The sequence below is a fragment of the Nipponia nippon genome, unplaced genomic scaffold (assembly GCF_047370975.1).
Source record: "Nipponia nippon isolate SJK-2023a ecotype South Korea unplaced genomic scaffold, ASM4737097v1 scaffold_4, whole genome shotgun sequence".
NCBI lineage: Eukaryota > Metazoa > Chordata > Aves > Pelecaniformes > Threskiornithidae > Nipponia > Nipponia nippon.
The window spans coordinates 108,154,711-108,166,547 of NW_028262358.1; positions in this window are offsets into that span (position 1 = coordinate 108,154,711).

Consider the following 11,837-nt stretch of genomic DNA (forward strand, 5'->3'; position numbering starts at 1 on the left):
GTATAGGATGTACTTACCTGCAAAGGGTGGGTTCTCAAGGCTACATATGTACCAGTTTATTAAATGTGTTTGGGTCAATTCTCTGTCACTGGGGCTGACTGACAGAGCACAGCCTGTGTGCATGCTGCAGTCAACTCTCTTACTCTCCAAAATGGGGTAGCTTCCTTTAAAACACTGATGTGAAAGGTTTCTCTCACCTAGGCTGTGCTGTCATGCAAAGCCTTCCTGGGAGCTGTTTGGAAAAGTGCTGCTTATTGGAGGCAAATGTTTCTAGGATCATTCCAGCAATTAAACTCTACGAATAATTAAGTTCCACTGCTTAGTTCTGTCCCAGACTCTTTAACTTACTAGCACAGATGTAGCCTACATCTTCAAAAACTAGGAGCAAGTTAGGCAAACTGGATCCTACACAGAAGGTCTACCCCAGACACAGACCTAGCCACATCTCTGAAACGGATACTTTATTTTTGGCAACTGAGAGAAGACAAGAGTAAGATGTGTAGGCTGCAACCTGAAAAATGAGGGGAGTGCTTTCTTTTTATAATTCTTGTACATGGTATTTTGAACATTGAGAAACGGCTGCTTGGACAAAACTTGAGTAGCTCAGGTCATTGCAAAAGTAAGAATAATAAATCTGGAATATTCCTTAAAACTAAGTGGACATTTAATGCGTTGCAAAAAATTCCAAGAAAAATTAGGTTTAGCAGGTTTCAAACAAGAATTTGTCTATCCAGTTATACTGGTTAACACTTAAATGGAACACTAGGAGTAATATAAAACCTGATGTTTCAAGTTGTAAAAATATTCTTAAATTTTAAGGATTAGCATGAGATCTTCCTGGCAAGGAGATGGGGACAGATTATCCCCCATGTGCCTGCTGTGGAATTTCCTTCATGTTTTTCTGAAGCATCTGGTGCTGGCTGCCATCTGAAATAGGCAGGACTGAATAAGCCAAGGTTTTCTGCCCCTCTGTCCTCCCCAAATGGCACTTTCTGTGTTCCAAACTGAGATGGAGTTGATTGGGTTTGGCTGATTATTTTCTCCACACCATTCAGCACATACACTGAGATTTATGATTTCTGGGGCTCCTTTTGAATGTCATTTTCCCTGGTTTTATTAAAGTGCTAGCTCAGGGACCATTGCAATATGGGTTGCAATCAATAAATCTTCAGCCATTTGCACTTACTTTACCAGAAAAGTTATATTTCTATATTTCAGTCCCCTGACTCCTAGAATGTTTGCTTATTTTTCCATTCTTCCCTCTCACTTCCTCAACCAACCGATGTGAGTTTCTGCCAAAGTATGAGTGGTCATAGGGAGTTAACAGCAACTTCCCTTGGTACAGCACCACTTTCATAGCTTCTGCTGCTTTAAGGAAGCTCATGCTCGGGTAGTTTGCAGCAGGAACCAGCTCTTTTCCTCATAAACAGTCCCACCATCTCTCAGCAATTTGCTGACAGATATAAGGATCTGCAGCTCCAGTAGATAAATATTCAAAAGATTTGCTGCATTCCCAGATTACCACCATAACTTCCTGATTATATTGCAAAAAAGCAATTAAATGATCCACCATATGACTAAGATTTTTACCCTAATAGTTGCAATAGCTGCTTTGGGCTTCCTATACCTGTGCATTCTAATCTTACGTGCATAGACTAGAATACATAGTCCAGCAGAGGATTAAAGACAGAAGTGTTGCAGGAGCTGTCACTTTGGACATTTAATTAGTTTGAAGTACAGAGAAAGTGAAAGAAAGGTCTCTGAGCTAAATAAAGAAATGCTGGAGGCTTGACAGCAATACTGGAAATCCCACCTCCTGACACAGTCACCCACTCACCTCCACAGCTTGTGTGTTCAGCCACCAACTCCGGCAGTTAGTAACAGCTTCTTTTCAATGGATATCTAATCAAGCACTTTGAAACATATTTGAATTCTGGGGGAATTTGAATATGGAGCTAAAATTCCAGCTTGCACATCCCTGTACTTTAATGGCAGTAATGTGACAGTTTTGTTCGGCATTTCTACTTATTAGATTATTATAATACATCCACAATCATGCTCATCCTTTTTAAGTAAGTGAAACAGAAAAAAAAGAAGATAAATCCAAGCAATCCTATTTTTTAGGTAAGATTTCAGACTCATGATGAAGACACAAAGCTTCTGCAATAGATTCAAGTTCCACACAGAAGAATTACAGACCCTGTTTTGGGGGGGTGTTACTCTTGGCTGCTACGGTCTCAGCTTCTCAAAATGCATCATATCCCCAGGTGCAAAATGTGGTTCCCAGCATTTGCCAGTTTTCCAGATTTACAACAAAAGAAAGGGGCAGCAGCCTGCTGACCCGTTATCTGAAGGAGAAATTAGAAAAGCACCAGCTGGTGTCAGAAGATGTATGCCTAGATGTACTAGGCTAAGAACCTGGAGAACTTCTTGAATAAAAGAGTTATCTGAACAGTCGAGGGGTTTACAAATCAGATCTGATTCACAAAGGACCATCTTAAAATTAATCATCTGGTTTACAAGGAATTTGTGACCAGTGAAGGCATGTGCCCTGCTCACTGTAAAATGCAGCTGAATGAATAAGCTGCAAGTGCACGGCATCTAGCAGGACTGAGACCTACATATGTCACAAAGTAACAATGTTAATTTGTAGGACACCAGCAAAAAATTAGGTTAATAATTAAGTAATAATTAAGTTTCCATCAGGCCTGTAGGACTTTGTCTTAAATCTGAGTTGCATTTTGTTGCTTTATTATTACTGAAGTGTCTAAAGATATGATATGTGTAAATAGTAAGTAAAAGGCTATGAAAATGGAACAGAATTCATTAATACTATAGATGGGATGGATCTCAACCACGTTAGGTACTTAAAAGTTAAGTTGTCCAAGTCTAAGGTAAATTCCACAGGTAGGGGAAATGTTATCCTCTGCTGACACCTACTTCTTTCTGTTCATGATAAAAGAAAGCCCTTTGTGACTAAGTTAGATGATTAACTTGTAGGCAGCTAAAATTAGGTGAGGAAAATCCCACTTTATGTGACCAGGCTTGTGAGGTAAAATTAGCATCTATTGGACTGTGGGGGACTGTTGTAAAAACAAAAGGGAAGAAAATGGTTTCACATGGAAGTGCTCGAAAAAAACACTCCAATAAAGCACCTTCTGTAAGGCTCTTACCTCCCATTTCCAGTGGATTACTGGCCTCATTGCTAAGGCTGGGGTCTAGAAGCAGTCAGGGTAATAAAACAGTGACTTTGTCTTGGCAAAGAAAGTATGAAGATGATAAAAAGAAGGTGACCCTTAGAAGCCTCATCCTTAGATGCTGGAAGTGAGAACAGATTCATGAGTTGAAAGAACAGCATATACCAGCTGAGATTTCAAGGGTCTTTAAAACCTCAGCACTACCAGGAACTCCCTGGAATATAGTTAGATATCTGACAAGTTAGATTTTTATTATTTTAACGCTTTTTTTTTTTTTTCGAAATGTTTCTGTTCCAAATATGTTGCTTTAAGGCGATTGTTTCATCTCTGGCTATAATTGCTATTGCTCCCAGCGTGAGGAGACATCTAGATGATGGATATGCCAGAGGTGCTAGGGTAATTGCTGTCAGTGTACATAGGATTTCTGGCCTGAAAATGGGAGAACTGTGTGCAGCTGAAGTGATGATCAGACATCAGAATAGGTTACACTGAATGAAACCAAAATGATGAACAAGTGATAAAACCCTCCAGTCTTAACTGGAACCTCAGTAGTTCAAGCATGCAAAGAGATTACAGTCTAGTTCTGAGCTGTAAAGAGGTTTTTGCCCACTTAATGTTAAGACTAGTCACTTTGCAAAATCTTCAGTATGTTTGAAAATAAGCACAAGTACTGCCTGCCACAGAATTGGATTTTGGGTGTCTTAAGGGTGCATCAGGAAACAGCTCTTTTGAGACCTCATCAGGCTGTCAAAGTGCTTATTGATAGCAAATATTTTGAAAGACATTTCCAATTGCATTTTCAGTTCTATGTGAGAACTTTCCCTGTCACTCTGTCCATCGTATATCCCTCTTCTCTTCTCACCCACCATGGTGAAACCAATGTGAAGCATGTGGAATCATTTCTTTTTCCCAATATGCTTTTTCCCCTGTTCTTTTGATATACTTTCCAAGGCTTTTACTTTAATCATAGCTCCAAACCGTTTCCTGTACTTTCGTTAATCTTTCAGTACGGATCTACTCTCGGCAGACGGCTCCTCTTATTTGCATACCAGCACAGTGTTAAGCCCTTTCAGCCTGATTTGAGTGATTGACAATTTTAGTTCCTTTTAGCAGTCTGGAACAACTGATTTACCACTGTGGGTGTAACTGCTTTCTTTCTGACACTGCTAATTTACCGAATGAATTGTGTTCTTGCACATTTACTGAGATTACCAGTAACTGGAAGTTAAAATTATGTAAGTCAGTTGCAAACTTATTCTGAACATTTCACTTAAACTGTTTTTTATCTTTGCAAAAATAGGGTCCATGTGCTACCATTAACTAAGGTATAATTGATACAGATGGGTATTGCATTTTTATTTCTAAGTAAATTAAAAAAAAATCCACCTCTGACAGATAGCTAATGTTTACGTAAAAATCAATAATATAGCAATAATTTCCTGCATGTGTCTTTTATGATTGCTTTTCTCATTCTTCTTCATTCTATACAACTACAAATAAAACTGAATTAAAAACAAAGTATTTGCAGTTAGCCCAGGATTAATTTCAAATTTAGGATTTAACTGAATTTACATTGAAGAAAAACAGGAGAAATGCAGAGGTAGTTAATTACTTTCATATGCTTTATTTCTGGTTGCTTTGTGTTTTGTCAGGAGCAAGGAAGGTATGGCAAAGAATATAGTGATATTTTGAAATGTGTAAACAAATGTTACATTGAGTACCTTATAGATTTGCAGAGCTGCTGTCTGTGGCCTTGCTATGCCAAATCTGAGCTCTGTGTTCCTCAGGAAGCAGGAGATGGCTTCCTTGCTTTGCAGTATGGCTGATCTGAAATTAAACAAACATTGGTTGGGGTAGGGCTGAAAGCTTTGCTGAAAATTCCCACTCATCAAAACCGAAACTGTTTTTATAATGGATTGAGTTTCAAGGTTTTTCAGCCTTAAAGAAAAAGCATGATAGGGTCTTCTTTTTTTTTGTATATGTAAAAATCCCTCTCATTTGATAAAGATGTTCTATTGTATAATTTCAAATTGACTTGTTATGTACTTACATTCAGTTATAGAAAAAAAATACTCATTTTGACATGGCATTGAAATCAGTTACATAAAAGTCATTTCAAAGTGCTATATGTTGAAGTTACTCAAAATAAGTTTTGATTAGTATGACTTTAATTTCCTTGCTATTGTACTGTGGAAACATTTCCCTTTTTTAAAAAAAAAATCCTAATTTAGATTGAAATTTTTTTTTGATTTCATGTATTTTTCATTTCCATCCAGGTCTCACTTGAAGGGTACCATGAAGGGAATAAGAACATTTACAATAAGAAATCTCAGATGCTGTTAGCAGAGGGAGTTAATATATAATATAATCCAAACTTCTTTTGGATTTGCTAACAGAGAAAAATATTTATTAGTGAAGAAAACTGACCAAACTGACCACCTAACTTCCATATGCAAGTCAGGCCTTATTGAAGGACCAGGTGAAGGTTTTAAGGTAAGATTTAAGGAAAGTTTTAGCATGTTCTCAAGGTGTGGTAAACCTGCAAAATTGCTGAGGAACACTAAAGGCAGAAATTGCCATGCTCCTGCTAACATTGCTGTACTTAAGGTCCGTTGATGTGAGTAAGTGAGGAAACAGATCCAACATGTTCATCACTCTCAGGAAGATCCTCTGGCCAACATCTACCAACCACAGTGTTTGCAAGGATGATGTCATCCTGGAGAGCACACACCTAAAGGCATACACCAACTGGGGGCTAATGTGTTTAAGCCTTGCCACTGGTGGCTGCTGCAGGCCAGGAGGAGAAATGCCAGGGACACACATGGCAGCAGTAGTTTAAGGAGCCAGAAGAAGTGCCCAGGGCAATAGGATCACTAAAAAACACAACTCAGTTAAAAAGTAGCTGCACAGCACAAGATAGGAGGCAATTACAGGGGCCCCACAAGCACCCCACGCTGGGAGTTTGCATTGCCATGTGTTCAGTGTTATTGTCAGCCATCTCACTAGATAACACTGACAATTTGGTTTACTTGGGGCTGTAATTGCCCTTCTGAGTGGGATGTGGACCCATCTCCTCTAAGGAGTTTCTTTGCTCCTCCTTATCTCTGTGGTACCAAAGAAGGTCTCCCCCAGTGCTTGCTGGGCTGGCAGCCCACTGCTAAGTGAGCAACATTTCCAGAGTAATGGATACGGGCAGTTGCATCTCGGGGTAGGGTCGGTTAAAAGGCACACAGCAGAATGTTTTGAAATGGACATCTGGCATGCAGTAAATGCATTTAGGAAGCAATAAACAGCTCATTTTGAATGACTTCTGCAATTGGTTTCAACACAAGCAGTTGGTGGAAAAACAAGCTTTTAGAAAGGTCATTTAGTGCCATATATAACCCATCTCTTCCAGTTAAACTGCTTAGCAGTGTACAAAGCAAATCCCAGCCCATTTCTGGTCTGATAATTAATAGGGTCTTCTACTTTAGCTGGAGCAGTACAAAGAAAGTGAATGCTGTCCTTGTTATCCAGACTTAATAATTCACCATTTGAATTGTCAGGGTGTCTTTGAAAGAAGCTGATTGTTGAAACCCAAGTGCAGTAGATGTGAAATATTGTATATTGTATCTTCAAGATGAACATGGAATTCACATGCCTTTAGTCAGTAACATTACTGACAGCCCTTGGAAAAGGAGAAAAGATTTTTGATCGTAAGACGTAATACTGCAATTTTCTTGCTGATATTCTGTTCAAAGAGTATAAATAAAATATGAACACTAAAGTATTTAATTTTCTAACCCTTAAAAAAGGAAAGATATTTTTTACCTCAGTTTATCATTGGATATGATAGACAAGCAGCTTGAGCATTACAAATGTAGGTTTCCAGTGATAAATAAAAGGATCAGATTTCTAAACTGGCCAGACAAATTGACACTGATACATGACAAATACATGGCAATCACCCTGAGAGAGGCTATTAGTTAGTTCCTAAAATAAAATAAGTATATTTGAGGTACTAAACTGTCACTTCTAGACAACACTGACTCCACATGCTTCAGATTCAAAACCAATCATCATCTTTACTCCTGAAAATCATTGTGTTTAGTTTGATTTAGATATATCAAGTCTGCATTTATGTAAATGAATGCAGGTAAATCACATTTCAAGTTGTGCACAAAAATTGCAATGCCCCAGGACAGGTTACTCTGATTTTTTGTGCCTGTAAAAATGTCATGAAGAGAGCTCGGTGAAATGTTTCAGATTAGTGTTGCATTAACTGAAAGTATGATGGTGTCAGTAACTGTTCATGAACCTACTCTATTGTGAATGGAAAAAGCAAAACAGGAAGAGAATTTTGGAAAAGTGTCATTTTAGCATTTTATTTTAACATATCATATTAAAATATTCTAAATGATAACTTTTTTTTTGAAATTAACTTTAATTTAGAAATCAGACTGATTTTTTTTTTTTGCCAGAGCATTACTTCCTATTTTTTCTGTTGACCACCACTTTAAAAAAAATGGTTTATGCTATTATATGTCTCCTTTTCTAAGTATTATTTTCTTAATCATTAGTTAAGATTCAAGAGACATATAAATTACATTTCATGGCACAAGGTAGAAATGTAGTTTCAGATTAACATTGTATTAACTGCGCAACCTCCTGCCCAGGCCTGGCTTAGAAACAAGAATTTCATTTTGCCAAAAATGTCAATATTTTAGGCTTTGTTTTAATTTTGTACAGTAAGGCAAAGACGGTTCAACTTTTTCATTAAAAAGCCAGGAGAGTAGCGATCAGTCAGCATGCCATCAGCTTGGGCAGTCGGGTGGTGTAAGATGAACCGTGGTGCTCCTGGGCAGCCTGGTGCAGCAGCCTGTGGGTGCCTGCCATGCTCCAGCCAAATTCGTACTCAGAAAAGCTGTTGCTTTCTGGGCATCTGGTGTGGGGGAGCACTAAGTGATCTGCCTTACACTAATTCTAGGTTAGTGTTTGGCTATGAAGTGGATAATGTAAATTTGTAGTGATGAGCACTAATAAGAAGAAAGAAAAAACTAATCCTGTTGTGCCCTTCTCACATCCACCAAATTCCAGGATATTTCTGCTGAAAGAGCCTGCAAAAAGGTAGTTCACACTGACCTTAAATGGTCATAATTAGGTCTGTAAGTTAATGAGCTATTGAAGCCAACAATTCCAGCTGCATTTCTTCAAAAATTGCTATTCAAAGTCATCTGTCTGTGGACCTTGGCACAGCCTCACATGAGGTATGACTGTGCTTGTAGCTTGTGCAGATATAGCCAATCTGAATCTCACTGATTTACTGCAAATAACATCAGAGAGTTCAGCGTGGGCCAGTCAGTCAGGCACTCACCGACGACTTGAGGTGGGCACTTCAGACAATGCTTCAGCAATGCCACAACCACCCTCCGTGGCTTTCTAAGCCAGCTAAGTCAGGTCAGAACTGCTAAATAGAGACACCACCTCTAGTTCAGAAATCCTGCAAGTCTCACATTGCTGGGTTATGGGGAAATATTCCAGGCAAGAGTTTATCTGTGCTAACAGGGGCTTCATGGTCCTTTTGGCCACAGCTGGTGGTGAGGGACTGTGGCAGCCAGAGCTGCCATCCGACCTTCTGCATAGGTTCCTGAGTAATTTCTCTAGCAGGTGTATCTCTAAGAGCACCCAGCTTTGGACAGAAATCACAGCTTTGTCCTTTAATATTCTCTGTCTGCCACGCAGGCTGATGAGACAAAGCAGCAGAGACAGAGGGTTCACACTGAACCCTTTGCAAGGGATTAGTGCTGTTGAAGGGCTGGAGACTGCCAGGTCACCTGTCTTGTTGGAAAAGTTAGGTATTTCATTGAACACAGAGATTTGACAGTGGTGTACGACACGCCGGTGACTTTATCGTACCTAGCTGAAAGTTTATATACATTAAATCAACCTGCACTTTTCCCAGGATCAGGTTGGGCTGAACACCTTTCAGAGTGAAGCCACTCTAAGCAGAATAGATACTTGTGACAGTAACTCGAGTTTGTTCTATCTTGATAAATCAAAATTTGAAGTATCGGGACTGCAATAATTAAATAAGGGCACAGCTCTGAATCACATTTGGTCATTCCAGCACCTTTGAAAGTTTATGGGATATTTAAATTAATTTGATGCACAATTTGAATTGTTAATAAACATTTTTGGTTGAATGTAAAATAAATTATTAAAAAAAATGTTGTGTGCCTATATAAAATAGAGCAATATTAGAAACATAACTGTAATAGAAACTGTAGAAGAATATAATTGTAACAGAAGAAGGTGTATTTTTATTGGACAATTCTGCTTCTTGCAACCCATTGTTTGGGAGAGCAGCACCTTATTGACAGATTAATTATCTATTAAAAATCAGTTTAAAAATTTTATTGGATTAGAGGTGAACTGAAGGGAGATTGTAAAATAAATAATTGCTTGTTTGGCTTCCAGTACTTTCAACAGACTGTTTGGAACCAGGGAATTTGGGGAGGAAGGTGGGAGCTGGTTGACTTTTGTCTTTATCTAGAGAAGGGACTGCATATGTACAGACAGGTTGTATTCCGTTTCCAGATATAAATATCAACCTCAGGTATTAATAGACTAGATCATCTGAAGAAATTATCAGCATGTCTTTTTGTCTGTAAAAAAACATCGTGATGATTCTGTGCCAAACATTATCTTGGCACAACCACAATGATTTCAGAGAGCATGTTGGTTGGAGGAATGCCTGTTTCCGATTGTACAGACACTTGCGGAAATGGATGCAAGTAAGCTAGGAGTGGAATAGATATAAGTACAGTAGTTGAAGGAAATTGAGATGGGGTCCTCACACAGCAGGTCCTCACACTAATTAAAAAGTGGGAAAAATGAGTGTGAGGATGGATGACCTTTGGAAAAAACAGCTCTGTTTCTTCTGCTGCCTTAATTCATCCACAATTATGTCAATTCAGCTATATTCTAACAATTAATATTCCCTTCTATGCTTGAAAAATCAAAATCTTATCAGTTTGGTTCTAGTAGGCACTACTTTTGCCTAACCATATCTTAGCACCCAGACAGCTAATAAATGCTTCTTATTCAAAAAAAGCCAAGATTTTAAAATCCACCTTGATCACTGGGGGGAAATTTTCCTCCAGAAAACTGGCATCATTCCTCACCTTTAAGAATGGAGTCAAGGAGGCATCTAGCCATTATTGGAGCTGCAAGCAGCCTGAGCTCACCATCTGCAGACAACAAGGACACGCAGGAATAAATGTCCTCAGGCTGTGATACATCTCTTGCTCCTCAGCCACCTCCCCTGAAATGCTGAGCAGAAAGATGGAGAGAAAACCTTACAGACCTGGCAGGAGGGGTGGGGTGAAACTGTAGCTCTGAACTGTCTTCAGAAATGAAATTAACGTACCTGGTTGTATTCATAAATCTCCCCCTTTTCAAGCCTCACTTTTTCACTCTAAGCAAAGAGTGAACTTAGAACAAACGTTCAGTGTGGGAGCTGGGCATGCAGGGACACAGGCTTCAGCAAGAAACAAAGCACAGGACAGTGAGAGAGGGCTTTGTCCTCAGTCTGATCCTCACAAAGCTGTCTTCCCTCAAGAAACAGCACTCTGCATGGAACTGATCCCTGATTTCATTCTGACCCCTTGGCCAGATGTCATGGTGGTCAACATACTGAAAACAAGTGCTCAGTGTGTGAGAAACAAACGAAGGATGTGTCAGGAGTGTGAGAGAGGACAATATCAGTAATATTGTAAGGCTAGGCAATAAATTGATGGTACTCACTGCTGATATAAATACTTAAATACTACACCATATCAATAGCCCAGGGTGCTGGGTACATTAGCCTGTGGAGGGACAGACAAACATGCCTGGGATTCACAGACAAGGTATGAGATGCTTCTGGCCTGCTCTGGGCATCGTTAGTACAAGATATCAGTGTCTCAAGGTAGGCATCTGAGTCTCACTTTACAATCAAAGAGTAAAAATGAGCATCTTTAGCATTCAATCAAAAGATAGACACCTAACATTGATCAGACAAATTACTATAAAAGGAAACAAGAGGTACTAGCTCATACATGTCCTATACTGCAGACTCCTTGACTCAGACGCAGCGAATCATACCATCAATGTCTGTATGCCTGGGTTTCCCAAGAGCATCAGATCTAGCAGATCTGCTCAGAATGTACTCAACTCATGTGGAAAGTGCTCACCTGGCCACAAGGAAGAACAACCGTGGTCACTCTCATTTAACAAAAATAGGCCAATAGTTGCTGTAGTGTCTAATTTTGGAAAATGATACAGTAGATCATTCTACTGGAGCCTGATTCTGTATAGAGATTTGCCTCGTGCTGCATAGGTGTGCAGAGTTACTACTTGCCTTTTTGTCTGATTGTCCTCTTTTCTTCAAAAGAGGCATTTGTGATGCTGTGAGCTCAAGGATTCCAACTCTTGACCACCATCAGGAAAAGTGAGCAATGAGACCACTTCTAGCCTGATTTCTGGAGAGAATAGGGCTTAGTGTGATGGTGCAGCTTATCAGCGTTCCCTTCCTCCACATCCCAGCAACAGACTTTGAACCCATCAGTCAGTCCCAACTGGGCAGCACGTTGCCACTGTCAGCAGCTGCTATCACGTGAG